We start from the raw sequence: 12,967 nt of genomic DNA on the forward strand, positions 1-12,967 counted from the left end.
ATAAATCACAAACTATATTCCAGAATCGCCTGAATGTATATATGTGTGTGTGTACACACACAAACATACACACACACACATCTGTACTCAACAAACTTTAAAGTGAAACCTCATCATTGAAACAGGAGTCCAGAGAAATAGTGGGCAGTGATCACTGGCCAAAGGACGTGTTAAAACACCACAGGTGCCATTAGTCCAAGTAATGGAACATTCTCTAACAGGTCACTATGTTCCAAGTGCTATATTAAGTAAGTACAGTTGGGTATTCCATAGCAGTGAAATGAAAGCAATGAAAATAAAAAGATGTAAGCCCACAAGTATAAGATCAGAGGAGGTGTGAAAGATGGAAAGGTGACAGAGTGCTAGTAACTGAACTGGCGGAGCTGAGGATGCCCCCAACATACCTGCCTGCCAAAGGAGACCCTAACAAGAAGCAAGCCAATCCACCCCATGGAACCCTGGGAAGGTGAAAGAACTGGAGAAAAGCACCATGAATGACTGGGCAAGGCAGGGGGCTCAAGTCTGTGAGTCTTTCCACCCGAGTAGGAAACCACGTATGTGCACTCTGAAGAAATCTGAATGAAGAGACCCTGGACTCCGAAGCCAAGGTTGGAGAGAGTAATGAGGCAGAGGATAAAAACAGGGGAATGGGCTTCCCTGGTGGCGCAGTGGTTGACAGTCCGCCTGCCGATGCAGGGGACACGGGCTCGTGCCCCGGTCTGGGAAGATCCCACATGCCGCGGAACGGCTGGGCCCGTGAGCCATGGCCGCTGAGCCTGCGCGTCCGGAGCCTGTGCTCCGCAACGGGAGAGGCCACAGCAGAGACAGGCCCGCGTACCACACACAAAAAAAAACGGGAATAAAGTTGAAGTCTGCCTGCTGCACAGATACACAGTGGGTTTCCCAGCCTCCAAAGCAGGAGACTGGAGGGTTCTTCCCAAGAGAAAATGAAGGGGGAACCATGGAAAAGATACAGACATTTGGGATTCCCCCCATTTAAAAAGCTGGCTTGGGCTTCCCTGGTGGCGCAGTGGTTGGGAGTCCGCCTGCCGATGCAGGGGACGTGGGTTTGTGCCCCGGTCCGGGACTGGGCCCGTGAGCCATGGCCACTGGGCCTGTGGGTCCGGATCCTGTGCTCCGCAACGGGAGAGGCCACAGCAGTGAAAGGCCCGCGTACCGCAAAAAAAAAAAAAAAAAAAAAAAGCTGGCTTGCCACCTATAGCAATGCCCACCACTCAGCAAAATCCACTCACACGCAGAGCTTTCAAGCAATACTGGGAGTCTCAATCTTAAGAGTGGTCCACCAAAAACGATTAGACTTGTGAGGAAAACCTCCGATGTGAAATAAAGAAACCAAAAGAAACCAAAGAAATTAATCAGAAAACAGGTGATTCTAAGAAAAAAAATTATAAACTAATATCCTCAGGGAGATAATAAAAAAAATAATAATAACAACTGCAAACATTTAGACAGCCTACTATGTCCCTGGGTCCTGTTCAAAGTGCTTGACACATATTGGGTCGTTTAATCCGCACCGGGTTAGCAGCTATGACCCAAGGGCTAAATCAAGCCTGCTGCATGAAGAATGTTTTTACATTTTTAACTGGTCAAGAAAAATCAGTATTTTGTGACACGTGGAAATCATATGAAATTAAAACTTCAGTGTCTACAAGTTTTATTAGAACACAGCCATGGTTATTTATTTACACACTAAAGCTGCTTTCGTGATACAACAGCAGAGCTGAGTAGTTACAACAGAGACTATATGTGGTGCGTTCATCCCTTTATACTGCTGCTCAGTGCACTACAAATCTCAGGGACACGTGACAATGACAGCATTTCAAGTGTCAGTCATATTGCCATACTTTGACATTTTTAATTACCAGTAAATATCTCTCATATCAAAACAAGCACAAAGGGAAATTTCCCTGGTGGTCCAGTGGTTAGGACTCTGTGGTTCCACTGCTGGGGCCTGGGTTCGATCCCTGGTCGGGGAACTAAGATCCCGCAAGCCCCAAGGCGCGGCCAAAAAAAAAAAAGAACAAAGTAGACTCTGATGTCACACTTTTAAGTCACAGTGGAGTGTACATTTTTTTAATCTAATTAGATGTCGAAGTATTATGTTTATCATGTAATATCATCGTAGCTATGTCAGAAGAATACAAGATAGGCAGACATTACCAACTAAGGTAATAACATGACATGCCCTACCACACAGCACTCACTCCCAACTCATCAGAGCAACAATCAGGAAAATTAGAAAATTTAAAACAAGGCATTTAATCACAATCAAAATGTCTTCCCAAAAATAAAAAATGAAAATGAGGCTACAACCAGAGTAAGATTCTGAATGGCTCATTTGTTAACCAAGCAAGGAAAGTCATTTACCAATCATGATTTTTTTTTTTTTGCGGTATGCGGGCCTCTCACTGTTGTGGCCTCTCCTGTTGCGGAGCGCAGGCTCCGGATGCGCAGGCTCAGCGGCCATGGCTCACGGGCCCAGCCGCCCTGTGGCATGTGGGATCTTCCCGGACCGGGGCACGAACCCGTGTCCCCTGCATCGGCAGGCGGATTCTCAACCACTGTGCCACCAGGGAAGCCCACCAATCATGATTTAAATTGTGTTTGATTACAGCAGACAAAGCAATGTGTCCAGAGAAAATAAAACATCCTTAAGACCTGTCTCTCAGTGAAAATAACTGCTCCAAGAACAGCCTGTAAGGAACAATTACAGCCATGAATGTTTTCCAAATTGGTTGAGAAAATACTCATTCAGTACAACCTGAAGTGGCATCTGCTAAGATGAATAACGACAGATGGTAGTAAACATGTGTGGAGCAGGAAAAAGCTTAGCTGGACAAGCTTACAAACCTTGTGAAAATGCAAGGTGTTTACAAAATGTTCTTTTACTTTGCAAAACATACTTTTTTACAAAAATATGTTCTTTATGTTAACATGTGGATGTATTCTTTCTGTTTTTAAGTAGATTACATGAATATTTCTTCAATGCAAGGCGTTTACAGCCTACCGTGTTCATTACACTGTCTATCAGTAGGTACTCCGCATAAAAATATTGGAATCTATGATGTGTTATTGAACCAGCGGTATCAACAGCCAACTTCATCCACTCTCATGAACTTAACTATCAGTTCCATAAAAGTTTTCTCAGAAATAAAAACTGAACATCCTGATATGTTCTACCACACAACAAGACAATGGCTCAGCAATGGTGTAGTTTTATTTAAAGTTTTCAAGCTCAGGGTTGAGACTGAAATTGTTCTGAACAAGAAGAATCCCCTCAACCACTGTTACTGGACACTGAATGGCTTTGGAAATTAGTTTTTGCTGCAGATTTGATAATATTTCTCAATGAATTCAACCTAAAATTAGAAGGCCAACAGCACTTAAAAATCTGTAAAACCTATACTGAGGTAAAGTCATTTCAAGGACAACTGACATTGTTTGAATCATAGGTAATGTCAAGCTGCTTTATACACTTTTTTTTTTTTTTTTTTTTGTGGTACGCGGGCCTCTCACTGTTGTGGCCTCTCCCACTGTGGAGCACAGGCTCCGGACACGCGGGCCCAGCAGCCACGGCTCATGGGCCCAGCCGCTCCGCAGCATGTGGGATCTTCCCGGACCGGGGCACGAACCCGTGTCCCCTGCATCAGCAGGCGGACTCTCAACCACTGCACCCCCAGGGAAGTCCCTTTATACACTTTTGATGCTGTCAAAACTCAAAATAAGACTCGAGACCTCCACTCCCACACATGTATGCAGTAGGTATATTTTCCAAAGTCAAACTACAGTTCCAACAGCATTTTTCAGACCTCAGTGCAAGTACAAAAGTACTTTCCACATTTCAAAAACCATTTAACTGTGCAACAAGGAGTTCCACGTAGTCCTCAATTGGAAGTGATTAGTCGGTAACGGAATGATTTGCTAAAGGGTAAATATGAGAAATGAATCTAACATAATTCTATAGATGCCTTCCAAGCAATAAATACGCTCTATTAAAACCACTGGGGGAATTTCCTGGTGGTCCAGTGGTTAAGACTCGGGCTTTCACTGCAGTGGACACGGGTTCAATCCTTGGTCAGGGAACTAAGATCTCACAAGCCGCACAGTTCAGCCAAAAAAAAAAAAAAAATGTTCATAGATTGATATCAGTATTTGGCAATACTTATCTATGTAAAAAGATATATTCAAAGGTGAAATACATTAAATCTCATTACAAATCAGCATTGAACAGGAACATTTATGATCAATTTTGATGATAGGAAACAGTAACTTTAAACTCCAATTAAGTAAAATGTTATCCCTTCTCCCCCAAAACAGATTTCATTCCTCTCATCAACAAACCTATATTACCAAAAAAAGAGTTCTCAACCATTATTAGTATTGTATTTTTAATTTCATCGATTAAAAAACTTGAGTAAGGGCTTCCCTGGTGGCGCAGTGGTTGAGAGTCTGCCTGCTGATGCAGGGGACACGGGTTCATGCCCCGGTCCGGGAAGATCCCACATGCCGCGGAGTGGCTAGGCCCGTGAGCCATGGCCTCTGAGCCTGCGCGTCCGGAGCCTGTGCTCCACAACAGGAGAGGCCACAACAGTGAGAGGCCCACGTACCGCAAAAAAAAAAAAAAAAAAAAAACTTGAGGAAACTTTTTCTCCCTTGTTTTGCAAGTACATACAAAATATTCTTCATTTTGCCTCTGGGCCCACAAAGCCTAATTCTTACGATCTGGCCCTTTACACAAAATGTCTGCCAACCCTTGGCCTAGAAGAATAAACTGAGACAAAGAAAGGTTAAGCAACTTGCCCAAGACCAAGACTATAGAGTTAGAAAGTGACAGACCAGGTTTCAGGCTAAGGCAGTCTGGGTGCAGAAACCATGTTCTTAACCACTATACCACATTGTTCCCATGAACCAAGAACAAGATGTCAAGGAAATAATCAAAGAACAAGAAAAGAGGGCTTCCCTGGTGGCGCAGTGGTTGAGAGTCCGCCTGTCAATGCAGGGAACATGGGTTCGTGCCCCGGTCTGGGAGGATCCCACATGCCGCGGAACGGCAGGGCCCGTGAGCCATGGCTGCTGAGCCTGCGCGTCCGGAGCCTGTGCTCCGTAATGGGAGAGGCCACAACAGTGAGAGGCCCGCGTACCGTAAAAAAAATAAATAAATAAATAAAAGATACTTAAAACTAAAAACTGATTTAAAAATTCAATAGGCAGGAGAGACGACAAGGTCAAGGAAACACCCATAATCAAGAACAGGAAGACACATAGAAAACAGGAGACAGAAAATAAGACCCATTTAGAAGGTCTTAATAGATTAATAACAGGAGTTCCAAACAGAAAGCACGAACAAAACAGAGGAGCATTAAGTTAAGACACTGTCAAGTCGGGAACTGTGAAGCTGTGAGACTGTACTTCACCTTCATTAACAAAGACAATGAAGCCTCTGGGAGGGGATGAAAAACAACTCACTGTCATGGCAACAGCAGTAGCCAGAGTAACATCTTGCATCAGTTTCCTGGGTCCCAATCCCCCAGGTCTTCCAAAGTATTTGGTAAAAATCAGTAATATGTTCACAGAAAAATAAAGCAAATAGGGCTGGGGGTGGGGAAACAAGGTAAACTCAGCTCAGCAGTGATATTTATGCAGTCAGGATAATGTAAACACTGAATTAATCAAGAATTCTTAAGTATCTATACTAAAAGGGCCGGAAGAGGGGGAGGAGGAGGAAGAGGACCTCATCTACCACAACAGGCATCAACAGGTATTACCTAAAATTGATAAATCACAAAATAGCCATTTAGACATATTACGTATAAACACAGTTAAAAGCAGTTATCTCTGGGAACCAGACTAAAAAGGATAGGTAAGGCAGGGTACTGCTGATCTTTTATAACATTATTATAAATTATTATATTTTCTAACAATTTGCAAGTATTACTTTAAGTAGAAATATTAACTTTTAAATACATTGGAGAGAATGTGCTTTACTATTTCACAATCACTGATTCATATAACTCAATGTGCAAATATCAAAGAATAGTGCAGGGCTGAAAACACAAACTAGCAATACCCAAGCTCCATCACACTGGTTATGTAAGCACAACGACTCCGTCAATATTTCCTGAGTGCCCACTATGTGGCCAGCACAATACCAAGACCCAAGGTTAAAATTGTGATGCATAGAATTTATTTACAGTTGAGACACAAATAAAGCAACATGAAATTATAATATGGCAACTATTCAAGACTCAGTGAAAGCTTCCCAGAGGTCATGCCATAAAAGCTAAGACCTAGGACTTCCCTGGTGGTACAGTGGGTAAGACTCTGTGCTCCCAATGCAGGGGGCCCGGGTTCGATCCCTGGTCAAGGAACTAGATCCCACATGCATGCTGCAACCAAGAGTTCACATGCCACAACTAAGGAGCCAGCGTGCTGCAATTAAGGAGGCCGCCTGTTGCAACTAAGACCCGGCACAACCAAATAAATAAATATTAAAAAAAAAAAAAAAAAAAAAAGCTAAGACCTGAAGGACTGGCCTGGTTGGGTGTGGGGTTAAGAAACTTTTCAAAGTAAGAGAGAGAAAAGCATGTGTGTAGGCCTAGGATTAGGAAAAACAGGCAGGGCCCATCCAAGGAACTGAAAAAAGCTCAACATGGCTAGAGTGGGGAGGTGAGCAAAAAAAGCCAGAAAGCGAGCTGATGCCTGATAGGGACACTTACTAAAGGGCCTGTCTTCTACTTTGCCCACTGTAACTATAAAATTGCATACATCACTCAGCCTTCTAGACCAGTGAACTCTTCCCCAATACACTGATGATTTCAAAATACCTAAGTCTAGTCCAGAACTGTCTTATGGGTGCCAGACCATTTATCTGACTACATGCCATACATTACTATATGGACCCAGAAATCAAGGGCCATATCCTAGAGATGACAGAGTAAGAAGCTGGAAAGGAGGCTGGGTCCCTGATGAGAGCAGAGCCTCCATACCAGCCCTGAATTGTCTACCTCTGGACTCCTCTTACATGAGAAACAAATAGTAACATGTTCAAGCTAGCAATTGTATGTTACTCAGAGACAAACCTCATCTTAACTGACACAGGAGGCTTTGAAAGTATTGTAAGGTGGAGGGTTGCAAAAGGTATTTTGAAGGAATAATTGTCAAGATTCAGTGACTGACTTCAGGACTTCCCTGGTGGTCCAGTGGTTAAGACTCCATGCTCCCAATGCAGGGCGCCTGGGTTCGATCCCTGGTCAGGGAACTAGATCCCACATGCATGCCACAACTAAGAGCCTGCATGCCGCAACTGAAGATCCCACATGCCACAACAAAGATCCCAAGTGCCGCAACTAGGACCTGGCACAGTCAAATAAATAAATAAATAAATATTTTAAAAAAAGATTCAGTGATTGACTCAATCTAAAAAAGAAACTTATTATCTGTCATATGACATACAAAAAAATTGTTGTTAATTCTTCCAATATCCTTATTGGAGAGTTACAGCCACTTTTGGTGTCTGCATTTTTTAATTGAGATATAATTCACATGTAACATATTAATTTCAGGTGTACAACACAATGATTCAATATACGTATATACTGTATTGCAAAATGATTGCCACAATCAGTCTAGTTAACATCCAGCACCACACACAGTTAATTTATTTTCTTGTGACGAGGACATTTAAGATCTCTTCTTAGCAACTTTCAAACATATAACACAGTATTATTAACTATAGTCACCACGTTGCACATTACATTCCAGGACCTATTTATTTTATAACTGGAAGTTTGCACCTTTTGACCACCTTCACCCATTTCACCCACCCCCGACCCCTCACCTGGTGTCTGCATTTTTAAAGAATGTAACAAAAACTAGAGAAGACATCAAAAAGTACTGACCAAACTTTCTTAATAAATAAAAAAAAACAGCTTTCAGTAAATAAGAGCTATCTGTAAAGTTGTTCTTAGCCCTATTAGATTGCTTTGTCTACAAGTAGACATACATGAGTATAACTTAAAACTGCAAGCAGTTTTTAAGAAGTTCAAAGCATTAAGCTCAACTAAGAATCTTAGTAGGGAAAATAAGCTTAAAAATAGGCACAGATATATAACAATTCCCATTATGTTTACTGGAAGCGGTAAGCTAAAACACACCACCATCAGAGAGACCAGACCTTCACGCTCCAAGGCAGTCAAGACCTTGAGAGCTAAGCTGGAAAGTGGAACCCCCTCAGGAAGAAGGATACCAACTACAGGACTTCCTGAAATCCACCTCTAAGATTCAGAGTCTTCTCCCCCATCCTGGGAGAGGAAGGGCAGGAACAGCCATCTTGCCCCTCTGCTTTTCAGGCCCACAGCACTCAACCTCGCCCAGCTGAGTCACATAAGGAAAATTCTAGACGAGAATTCAAGCCCAACTCTCACAGTAGCTCATTCCTCCTGAAAATTTTTTCTTCCTCTGAGTCTTCCTGTTGAATTGGAGGTGGCTCCATCACCCACTGGGACAGAGAGCCCCTGCCCTCTCACTCTGGGCATGGGAATCGTCATTGCCAGAGTGTCCTGTGACTTCAAGTAGCAGCTGAGCATTATATACACTCTGATTACAAGTAAACAATACTTAAAAAACATGAATATGAAAAAGACCGAAACAAAATACAGAAAAACTTTACATGTTATTACCTTGTTTTTATATTTACACTTTTAAATGTCTCATTCTACCAAAGCCTATCCTACAAATGTCACAGGTATTTCCCACATATTTGTGTACAGTCACTAAAAGGAAAATGGAACAGTCCTCTCCAGCACTAACTATTCCCATTATCTACAAAGTGAAAGAGGACACACTGCATTTGCAGCAGCAAACAAAATCACTGATTTTTTTAAGTCTCAACAAAACATACTGTGACAGGCAGAATAACAATTCCCAAAGATGTCCACATCCTAATCTATGGAACCTGTGATTCGGTTATTTTACATAGCAAAAGGGACTTTGCAGATGTAATTAAGTTAAGGACCTTAAGTTGAGGGAAATTACCCTGAATTACCCAGGTGTGCCTGATCTAATCACATGGGTCCTTAAAAGTGGAGAACCTTTCCCAGCTGTGGTCAGATGGACTACAGAACAGCCAGAGAGATGCAATGCTGCTGGTTTTGAAGATGGAGGAAGGGGGTCACAAGCCAAGGAATGTGGCGGCCCCTAAAAGCTGGAAGAGGCAAGGAAACAGATTCTCCCCTGGAAACTTCCCAAAAGGAGCACAGGCTTGACACACTGATTTTAGACCCATTTTGGACTTCTAAAATACAGAATTTTAAAAGAATAAGTTTGTATTGTTTTAAGCCATTAAATTTGTGATTTGTTGCAGTAGTCATAGAAAAGTAATACACACACATTAAACAACTTCTAACAATATGTGAAATCATCTGGAGGAGAGAAACATAATCAAATTGCCCAAAAACTTAGAGCAGTATGAGATATGTTATTTGTGCATTTTGTGGTATATTTCACTTCTATTTTTCTCCTGCCCTCACAAAACTCCAACCATTAAAGAGCCAGCCAAAGTGACAATTCTTCAAGCATTCTATAGAGGGATGAACCATATTAACCAAGAAAATGGAACAGTCAGGAGAACAGGATTGACTGGAAAAATCAGGAAACAAACTATATTTTTCAGGAAGTCAAACGTCAAAATGTTTGCACTGCTTCTTCAATATCAAATGGATACCACATTTTAAAAAATAAGTCCTTCTAGATATTAAGAGCTTATTATTAATTTTTTAGGTGTGACAATCATATTGTGGGTATATTAAAAAGAGAGTGACTCAATCTTCCAGAGACATATACCCAAATATTTACAAATGAAATGGAGTTGGGAATAGAAATAGATAGGGCCATAGATGAAACTAAATTAGCCTGAGTTACTGATTGTTAGAGCTGGGTAATGGGTACGCGGGGGTATATTACATTATCCCGGGTTGAACTTTTCCAAATTTAAAAGTTACAAAAACAAAGTCCTCAACCTACTATCATAATAATATAGATTTCTTAATATATTTAATAGTTGAAACTCCTTCCTGTAACATTGACCCATCTCAATTTTCTGCCACTTAATCCACGTGCATCAATTCTTTCATTCCCACTCATTCTGCCCTATTTACTAACCTAATGAGTTTCAGGAAGTCACCTAACAGCTAAAAGGTTGATTCTTCATCTGCAGAATGGGAATAGTTATACTTGCCCAGTCTGTCTCTGAGTTGCAGAGAAGATTATCTAAGATAAACAATACAAAGCAGGATAACCATTCAAGAAATCTACATTATTCATAACTTCCATGCTCAGCAGCAACCATTCACCTATTACTATAGATCCCCTTCCCTTCCACCTCCAGCTCCTCTCTTGAGCCCTCAATTCATCCGCCCAAAGCCAGGGTCCGTCTGAAAGGGTACACTCCTCTCCACCGCCTCCACACACACCCCGGTGTTTTCATATCTTTCAGCACCTTCTCTCTACACATCTCTCCCTCCAGCTTTCAAGAATCCCGCTCAATCTGCCCCCCCCCAGCGAGTCTATCCTGTGTACCCCTTTGCTGGCCCTATTACAATCATCCCATCCCTTCTCTCTATTTCAGTATTTTCATCCTATCAGCTTTATTAACTCACTACTGTTCACAAACACCCAAGCTAACTTCCCACCCTCTCACCTTTCAGTTAAAACACAATCGCTAGTTGCCAGGGAGTGGAGAATAAGGCGTGACTTCTAATGGGTATAGTTTTCTTTTTTGGGTGATAAAGATGTTCTTAAATTAGACAGTTGCACAACCCTGTGAATATGCTTTTAGAAAACACTGAGTTAAAAAAAAAGAAAAAACCACTGCGTTATACTTTAACTGTACTTTTAAAGGGTGAATTTTATGGTATGTCAATTACATCTCAATAAAAATTTGTATGTCAAAAAAACAATCAATATTATTGCTCACCTTGCCCATCACACGCCCACTTGTCACATCAACCCCATCTTCCGAAGCATCGACTTGCTCTTCGGTATCCCCCGCCCCGACCAACTCCTAACACCAGACTCGGACTGAGGCCCCTCTCACTCTCTTGATTAGCACACCCCCTCACTTCCCGGCTCTAAGTGCCACTGAATCCTGGAAGTGGGGGGCAGCTCTCGCGGCCCCGTCCCCCGCGGGCAGAAGGGACCCTTCTGCCCGGGGGAGGGGAGGGTGTCCCCAAACCCGCTCTGACAAGGGGCGGGGGCCCCGCCCGGCTCCCAGGGCCGCGCTGCCAGGGGCGGCGCCACAGCCCACCTGTCTCAGCCGGCGGGGAGATCCGCTTCCAGCTCACGGACGGACGAACGGGTGGCAGAGGGGACAGAACAAGCCGCGGTCGCCGCCGCAGCCGGGTTGGCGCACACCGGCTCAGGCCTCCATGTTTCCACGTCTCTGCTGCTCCGGCTCCGACTCCGACTCCGACTCTGGCTCGGCTCCCGCCCGGACAGCGTCAGTGCGGAGGGCCAGGGGCGGGGAGAGAGGAGGGAAGCTACGGAGAACGCCCGGGGTACCGAAAGCCCCGGCGCGCTCTAGCCAGCGGTCACGTGGCGCGCGGCGCGCGGACTTCTGGGAAATGCAGTGCTTCCGGCGTTCAGCGTGTCTCCACTCTCCTGCGCCTACAGGGCAACCGCAAATCCGCTTGGCAAAACTGAGAAGCTGCTAAACCTTCTTACCTTCGTGCTGCAGTCCTGGCTTACCCTACAGCACTTGTTCTGGTAACTTAACTTCATTAAGGCTCCTGTTCATTCCAACACAATAATCACCCCAAAGTCAAGCAGTTCCTTGTAGGACTCTAAAGAATTGGGAAATAGGAAAATAAAGTTTGATGGAGGCAGAATAGCAGATCTAGAATTGCCTGCAATACTGTCAGAAAGGACAGGTCCAACAGGAAAGAGTGTCAATGTGGTGCAGTGGCAAAAGTATGGAATTTGAAGTCAAATGAACTGAGGTTACCAGATTGACGTCCTTGGGTCCTTATTTCACCTCTCCAGCCAGTTTCCTCATCTAAAATACATATACGGGATCATGATGATACTAACCATACAAGACTATTAACGACGTCAGTAATAATAAACAACTCACATAATGGGTTGTTTTCTATGTGCTATTCACTGTTACTTTATTTCTTCAAATAACGCTATGAGATAGATATCACTTATTTCCTTAATATAAACAGTATGTGCCAATACACTCTGAAAAGTACTATAGAGATCTTACATATACTTTTCCAACTTTTATTGCCAACAAGTTCCCTGAACTTGCAGAATAATTACAGGAAAATATACTAAAACACAAGATACCTGAGAAGCCTAGCTAAAAATGAGGTGATAAAAATGTTCTGAAATTAAATAGTTTATGTCTATGCAGCCATTGTAAACAATGCTATGAATATGTGTTCATGATATATTGAGAGGAAATGGTATGTACAGTATTATCCGTTTTCAAAAAAAGTTATATTTATAATACTTATGTATATATGGCCCAAGGGGGAAAAGGCTAAAGGAATATTAGCAATTATTATCTTTGGGAAATGAGGTCATGCATGTTTTTTTTAAATAAATTTATTTATTTATTTATTTATTTATTTTTATTTGGCTGCATTGGGTCTTCGTTGCTGCACACAGGCTTCCTCTAGCTGTTGTGAGTAGAGCTACTCTTCATTGCAGTGCGCGGGCTTCTCATTTTGGTGGCTTCTCTTGTTGCAGAGCACGGGCTCCAGGCACATGGGCTTCAGTAGTTGCAGCACGTGAGCTCAGTAGCTGTGGCACACAGGCTTAGTTGCTCTGTGGCATGTGAGATCTTCCTGGACCAGGGCTTGAACCCTTGTCCCCTGCACTGGCAAGTTGATTCTTAACCACTGTGCCACTAGGGAAGTCCCCATGCATGATTAAAAATAGTTTT

General features: G+C 42.9%; 1 protein-coding gene across 2 annotated transcripts in view; it reads right to left on the bottom strand.

The window, feature by feature from the left end:
• The window catches only part of DYM (dymeclin), a 381,878-nt gene extending 370,273 nt beyond the window's left edge, over positions 1-11,605 (bottom strand). For both annotated transcript variants that reach the window (XM_060118525.1, XM_060118524.1), the window contains exon 1: positions 11,324-11,605. The gene's annotated coding sequence lies outside the window, so the exon portion shown is untranslated. The remainder of the gene's footprint in view (positions 1-11,323) is intronic.
• Positions 11,606-12,967: the final 1,362 nt, after the last annotated feature.

This window comes from Mesoplodon densirostris, chromosome 15 (assembly GCF_025265405.1).
Source record: "Mesoplodon densirostris isolate mMesDen1 chromosome 15, mMesDen1 primary haplotype, whole genome shotgun sequence".
NCBI classification, from domain to species: Eukaryota; Metazoa; Chordata; class Mammalia; order Artiodactyla; family Ziphiidae; genus Mesoplodon; species Mesoplodon densirostris.